This window comes from Cynara cardunculus (genome assembly GCF_001531365.2).
Source record: "Cynara cardunculus var. scolymus isolate 2C chromosome LG 13, CcrdV1, whole genome shotgun sequence".
In the NCBI taxonomy this organism is placed as follows: Eukaryota; Viridiplantae; Streptophyta; class Magnoliopsida; order Asterales; family Asteraceae; genus Cynara; species Cynara cardunculus.
In genome coordinates this window covers 17498908-17506553 of record NC_037540.1, presented here as the reverse complement: position 1 = coordinate 17506553, position 7646 = coordinate 17498908, and the positions used below count along the sequence as shown (strand labels likewise).

Here is a 7646-nt window from a genome sequence, read left to right as displayed (position 1 = left end):
AACAATTTGGAGTAGATGACATCTTTTAACTTATAATACTGCACTATAATGCTGCAACATTCCAACAGCATTGCCCGGATCCATTTTGGCTTTTTGGAGAAGTGCTTATTGGTTAAGCCATTGTCATGGAAGGAGGTCTGAGCTGAAGAAGCCCTCGTTTTGGCCCTCAACCAGCTGGTGAAATGAGGAGGAGATGACTTTTTGTTGACATATTCTGATGGAGATGATACCTTCTTTTTCTAGTCCACTCATGTGTACTTTTTACCTCTTTTCCATGTTTTTGTCTTATGTTAACTCTTGGGTATAAAAGAAAGCCTTAGGCTTCTCTTTTGATATCATCTCCTGGACGAATTTGGTTCCATTTTGTACTCCCAAAAACACTCTCATCTTATTAGTACTATTTACAAGCTTTTAATTATTGTTCTTTACATTTTGTCTTTTATTTATTTGTTTATTGTCATTTACTTTCCGTATTTACTTTYYGTCTTTACTTTTTGTCATTTACTTTCAGCTATTTACATTCATGTCTTTACTWTATGTCATTTATTTATGTCATTTACTTTCCGTAATGAGTAGCTAATTTCATTAGCTCGGGTGTAGGGTAAAGGGTGAATGGTTAAACCGAATGAAAGTGGACATTGTTTCGCAATAACAATGTTCCACTATTTCATTCAAGTTTTATAAAAYCAAGCACACTTCTTGACGAGTTGATCACTTTGAAAGYGTTAAAGTGCCATGGGCTTAGAGATAAGCCATGATAAGCACGTCAGCTTGAATGATATGAGAGGTAGACTTGAGAAAGTTGCCGACAAGGAGACTTGTCATTTATGTTTTTCAAACTTAACTCTCGACGGGTTGGTCACTCTCTAAAAGTGTCAAAGTGTGATAGATTCAGAGATGAACTATCAAGAACATGCCAACTTGAATGATATGGGAATCGGCTCGAAAGAGTGATTTTTAACAAAGAGATTTGTTTAGCCATATATCTTGAAGACACCATTTTGTCACTATCCCTGGTCCGAACACCACATAGAGATAAGGATGCAAAGCTATAATATAGTGCAAAGGTGAAGTCCGAGAGAAATACCTTCAAGATAAATGGTGGGACTGGTTCTTCCACAGCTTTGTCTGCTGGATTTTGTGTTTACGTTTCACCCTAAATCTTACACCCGTGCTATCTTTATTATTCTGCTTTATTATTCTGTTATATTACCTGTGTTAACTCAGAATCAAACTAAAGTCTTCGTTTTCGTCATCTGAAATCTTTTCTTTTATTGGACTCTTATTTAACTTTTGCTCCAATCCCTGTGGACGATATTTCGGTACTTGTACCACTTTATTACTTGGAAAGACGACGTTGGGCCGTATTGTATACTTTCTTTGTGGCCTAATTTCATTAAGTCTAAAGGTAAAGGATTTGACCGACCAAATTTTTGGCGCTGCTGCCGGGGATAGGCAAGCTGAAAGTTTTCTTTTGAGTAAAGTAAAAGATTTGATTTTTCTAGTACCTGTTTTTGAAAAGTGGTGTATGCCAAGAACACATCGCGAGGAATTTTTTGAATTTGATCCAGACATTAAGAAAACGTTTCACCATAGAAGGAGGGCTCAGAGAGCATTTCAGGCTCTACTCCCTCCCAACATGGAGTTACCTGCTCCCAACATTCCGGAAGTACCACATTTGGAAAACCAACCGCCAATTTTTGGGCAAATACCACCATTCCCAATTTTTCACCAAGGAAACCCACATCATGAAAATGATAATAATTTGGACATAGAATCGGACCCTAATGAGCAACAAAGGGCACAAACTCCAAACATCATTAATCTGGCAAATTCMAAAAATGGACGGATCATGGATTATGCTATCCCGGATTTTGAGCAATTAAATTCTGAGATAGTTAGACCACATATGACCGCTTTCCATTTCGAGCTAAAACCGATAATGTTTCATATGTTACAGACTAATGGCCAATTTGTTGGACTGCCCTCAGAAGACCCACATTCTCATTTAAAGTCTTTAATGTTAATCATAGATGCCTTCCTGATCCCGGGAGTGTCAAATGACGCTCTCATACTTACTTTATTTCCATTTTCATTACGGGATCGGGCAAAAACATGGTTTAACTCTTTAACACCAGGATCTGTGCCGTCATGGGGTAACATGGCGGAAATTTTTTTTGCGAAAATATTTCCCACCAACAAGGAACGCTAAGTCCAGAAACGAAATCTGTCTTTTCAAACAACAGGATGATGAAGTTGTTCCTGACGCGTGGGAAAGGTTTAAAGAGCTGTTGAGGAAATGCCCACACCATGGCATTTCGTACTGTATTCAACTTGAGACGTTTTATAATGGGTTAAGTCTCATAGCAAAACAAATGCTCGACGCGACTGCAGGCGGAACCTTTACAGCCAGTACCTATAATGAGGGATATGAGATCCTAGAAAAGATATCAKCAAACAATGGGCATTGGGCTGACCCACGTGCCCAGCCACAGAAAAAGACTGCCGGAATACATGAGGTGGATGCATATACTGCATTAACAGTTCAGCCATATTTTCAGAGCAAACCTCCTCCATAAGCAGAATCATCATCTTCTTTGGAAGCAATGATTAAAGGGCTTTTAGCACTGGCTCAAGCCCAAAATCAAGCTTTAATTAATCAACAAAGTGCTGCCATCAGGAATTTAGAGACTCAAGTCAGTCAACTTGCACTTAACCAGAATAGTCGAACCCATGGAACCTTGCCCAGTAATACAGAAGTCCCTAGAGACCTAGGAAAGGAGCATGTGAAAGTAGTAACTCTTAGGAGTCGAAAGGAGTTGACAGAAAAAGTGCAGAAAGATAATACACCAAGACTGTCATAACCTAGTGATTTAGTGTCGGTCCCTCTCAAAGAAGGACCGGTCCCACTTTTAGAAAAGCAAACATATGAGACCACTACTCTTGTTCCCCTAGATCAGACTTCCCTTTACTTTGTCCAGAGGAGACTCTGAAGAAGTCAGAAGGGACTGAGGTTGTAGAGACCCCTAAGCTTGATAATAAAATTCCACCAGAACCACAAAAGAGCACCACAAAGACTCAGGGCATTCAAGACCCATCTTGCTCAACACCTCCAAGCAAAAAATGTGATAAAACCAATCCCTCCCTATGTTCCTTACCCCCAAAGGTTGAGGAATCAGAAAGAGGTATTGCATTTTAAAAAGTTCTTGGATGTATTTAAAGAATTGCACATCAACATACCCCTTGTTGAAGCAATTGAGCAAATGCCTAGTTATGCTAAGTTTCTGAAGGATATCTTAAGCAAGAAGAAGAAGTTGACTGAGTATGAGACAGTAGCCCTAACTGAAAGATGTAGTGCACTTTTGACCAATAGCATACCCCCTAAGCTAAAAGATCCAGGGAGTTTTATCATTCCTTGTTCAATAGGAGGGAATGAGATAGGTGCTCGTCGGTTTATTCAACCTTAGATTTCAACACAAAAATAGAACTCGACGCAAGTATACACCTCGAACTACTGTCGTCTCGTAACAAGTAATAATGGTAAAATACCAGATATCGTTCCCACAGAGATAGCTTGTAAAGTTCTTCAAAAGTCCAGTTTATAAAAACTAATTTCAGATGGCGAAACGAGGGATTTGATTTATCTAAAATTGGGAGGTTTGATTACAACTAAGAAAATATCAATCTTAAAAAGAAGCACAGGGTGCAACAGCTGATTAAGACATTAAACAAATGATTCAGCAAAAAGATGACATAGCATTCCTGTCACAATTATCTAAAATCAATAAATTATTTTATATAACTATGACAGTATCAACTATCGGGTCAGACGGCCTCCCAAGAGCACACACCGGTCAACGTGCTATCGATACGATATCATTTATGTTAGACGTCGTGAATCCTAGCACAACACAGTGTTACCATCCTACACCGTAGGAGTATAGCGTTTGTCAGACACTAAAGCTATTTATAGCCTTCTCCTATTACCTCAGGTTTTGAAAGTCAATACATTTTTATACACAAAATTAGTTGTCAATTAATTTTAATGTAATCATCAAATGAAATATTAAGCACCTGAAATAAATAGTAGACTATAATGCTAATAAGACACCTTTGTACTTTCACATCGGCTTTGGTCTTAATTTCCCGTTACACCCCAAGCTAAGGCGTTAGCCCATCATCGCTCGGTTTCTTCTCTCGAATGATGTAAGGACTGGAAAATAAATAATTGATACGGAAAAGTAAATTGTAGAAAGTAAATACATAAAGTAAATTACAAGAAATGAAAATGCTGGAATTTAAAGTTCTGGAAATTAAATAACAGAAATGTAAATTGCAGTAAAGAAAAGACAGAAATGTAAAGACTGAAATGTAAATGACTGAAATATAAATACTAAAATATAAATGACTGAAATATAAATACTGAAATATAAATTGTTAATAACTAAATAATATTAATTAAAATTAATCTAATAATGATGAAAGGAAGTACATGATGGGATGACTAGTAGTACTTTGATGGGATGAGGAGATGACATGTGAAAACCTTGGAAAATGGGGTTGACTTTTGATGAAAACTTGCAAGTCAAGTAACAAAACTTGCAAAACAAGTTTTGTTACAAAGACCGAAAGATTACTTACAAACTCATAAAAACGGATTAGTTAGACTACGTAAATTAGCCGTGAGCCACAAAGGACGAGATCCGATGTAATGCAACAACGATCGACTAATTCGTAACTCGTAAAAGATAAGAAAACGTAACGTAACTTGGAATAGAGATGAGATGAAGATTAAATACGAGTACTTAAATTAAAACTTGAGAACGAAAGCACAACTACAAAAGTTGGTTCTTGAAAAGTCAAACAAAGAAAACCGAAAGCTTGGAACCGAAAACAATATTCTTGAGAATGACTAACACAAAGATCATAAGTATCAAATGGAAGAAAGTGTGAAAAAGTCTCCAAAAGTATGTTTAAAACAAGCCTTAAGCCTTCTTTATATAGGCTAAGAAAGATTACATAGTGGGTGCCAATTAATAAGACAAAAGCTTCTTCAAAACTGGGTTTTGACCGAGCCCAAGGTCGTTGACCACGCCTCCTCTATGGATCAACCCAGGCCCAAGTAGAATTTCAGCTCTTGGACATGTACTATAGGACCTTGCCACTCTTGGTCCTATAGGACTGCTGTAGGACTGGGCCCAAAAATCATCAAAAACCTGTATAAACTGGGAATTAACATTAGATATACTATATTACTACTAATATATGAAAAAGACATAAAAAGACTCTATTAAGACACTAATGGGCAAATAAAACAAAGGAAAATGGTTAAGAAAATGATGTAATAAGGTTAATAAAATATTTATGGATGATGTCCATATTTTCTGATATGCTTGAAAAATCCATTGAAATATTTATGGATGACTTTTCTGTATATGGTTCATCATTTGACAATTGTTTGAATAATTTGAAAAAGAGCTTAGAAAGGTGTGAGGAAACAGACTTGGTTCTTAATTGGGAGAAATTTCACTTCATGGTCAAAGAAGGCATTGTTCTTGGGCACTTGATTTCAAAAAGAGGGGTTGAGGTAGATAAGGCAAAGCTTGAGGTAATTGAAAAACTACCCGAACCTACCATGGTTAAGGGAATCAGAAGCTTTTTGGTCATGCCGGATTTTATAGAAGGTTTATCAAAGATTTTTCAAAAATTTCAAAACCTCTTTGTTTACTCCTCCAGCATGACCAAAAATTCAATTTTAATGATGAATGCAGAAATGCATTAAAAACTTTGAAAAAAGCTTTGGTTACCGCACCAGTGGTAGTTGCCCCTGACTGGAACAAACCTTTTGAGATCATGTGTGACRCTAGTGATTGGGCGGTAGGTGTTATGTTAGGGCAAAGGAAGGAGAAGGTGTTTCATTCAATCTACTACACAAGTAAGATTTTGAATGAGGCACAAATCAATTACACCACAACTGAGAAAGAATTATTGGCTATAGTTTTTGCTTTTGAGAGATTTAGGTCCTATTTGATGGGAACAAAGGTAATTGTGCATACTGATCATGCAGCCATCAAGTACCTAATCTCAAAAAAAGATGCAAAACCAAGGTTGATAAGATGGGTGCTTTTGTCGCAAGAATTTAACTTAGAAATACTTGATCGGAAGGGAATAGAGAATCAAGTGGCAGACCATTTGTCTAGGTTGGAAGAACCTGAGAGAGAAGGAATGGACATTAATGATACTTTTCCAGATGAGAGAATCCTCATGATAAACCAACCTAAGACACCATGGTTTGCTGATTTAGCTAATTTCTTGGCCTGTGGAATAAAACCTTCTGATTACATAGGTCACATGTTAAAGAAATTTTTTTATGATGCTAAATCTTATTTATGGGATGACCCATTTCTGTTTAGACTTGGTGCAGATCAGATTCTAAGAAGATGCCTGCCTGAATCTGAAGTGGCCATGGGCGGATGCACACTAAAGGGGTAGGGGGCACAGGCCCACAACAAAACTAACTAAGAAACATCCAAATGAAGCATTAGTGATAGATTTAAAAAAAAATTAACTAAAAATTATTAATAGGCCCCCAACAATTAAAAGTAAGGCTCTAAATTTAAATTTATATATCTAATTTATAACTCTTACTTCAAGGATTCATTACTTTAATGATAAATCAAACGTTCTTAAGTTCCAAGTCTCACTATTGAAAATCATTTTATTTTTCTTATTTTGTTTGCTATAATGTTAATGATTTGATTAATCACTATCTTGATTTTTTCCAACTTTTTTTTTGCGTTTTATTGTTTTTTAGATTTATAATTATTGTTATTTGTTAATTATTAATTTTCTCTTTCTTAATTGTTATTTGATTTAGGATTCTTTAATTTGTTATTTAATTTGGGTTTATTATTTTGATTTAAGGTTTGCTACTAGTTTGTCTTTTATTTTTGACTTCTTGCCCTCTAATTTCTTGCTACTAACTATTAATGTGTAGTGTGTTCATTTTGCTTTGGTTTAACCGAAAATTAAAATATGTACATGACAATATGATGTCTCAGTTTATCCGAAATAGTCAAAAAATAATTGAAAACCAAACCGAATAAGTTATATTTATTCGATAACTGAATCGTTTAATCCGGAAACCAAATAACCCGAAATCGTATTGGTTCCAATGAGTTATTTGGTTTCAAATTTTTTTTACACTCTTAAATGTGCCCCCAATGATAAAAGTTTCTGGATCCGCCACTGGAAGTGGCAGCAATTCTGCATCATTGCCATCATGCACCATAAGGGGGCCATTTTGGAGGCCAAAGGACTGCAACCAAGGTCCTACAGTCAGGTTTCTATTGGCCAACAATTTTTAAAGATTCCCACAATTTTTCATAGAGGTGCAACGAATGTCAAAGGAGTGGCTCCATTTCCAAGAGAAATGAAATGCCATTAAATAGGATACTAGAAGTTGAATTATTTGACGTTTGGGGAATAGACTTTATGGGTCCTTTCCCCCCATCAAATAATTGCCAGTACATTCTTGTGGATGTTGACTATGTATCCAAGTGGGTAGAAGCCATGGCATGTGTGTCAAATGACACAAAAACTGTGGTTAAGTTCCTTCAAAAACAAATTTTCACACGGTTCGGTAC

The 7646-nt window shown here is 36.3% G+C and overlaps 1 non-coding gene across 1 annotated transcript; it reads right to left on the bottom strand.

Annotated features, from left to right (window-relative positions):
* Nucleotides 1-2210: 2210 nt before the first annotated feature.
* On the bottom strand, nucleotides 2211-2317 carry LOC112526243. The gene has a single exon (XR_003070567.1). It is a non-coding gene; the product is annotated as a small nucleolar RNA R71 (small nucleolar RNA).
* Nucleotides 2318-7646: the final 5329 nt, after the last annotated feature.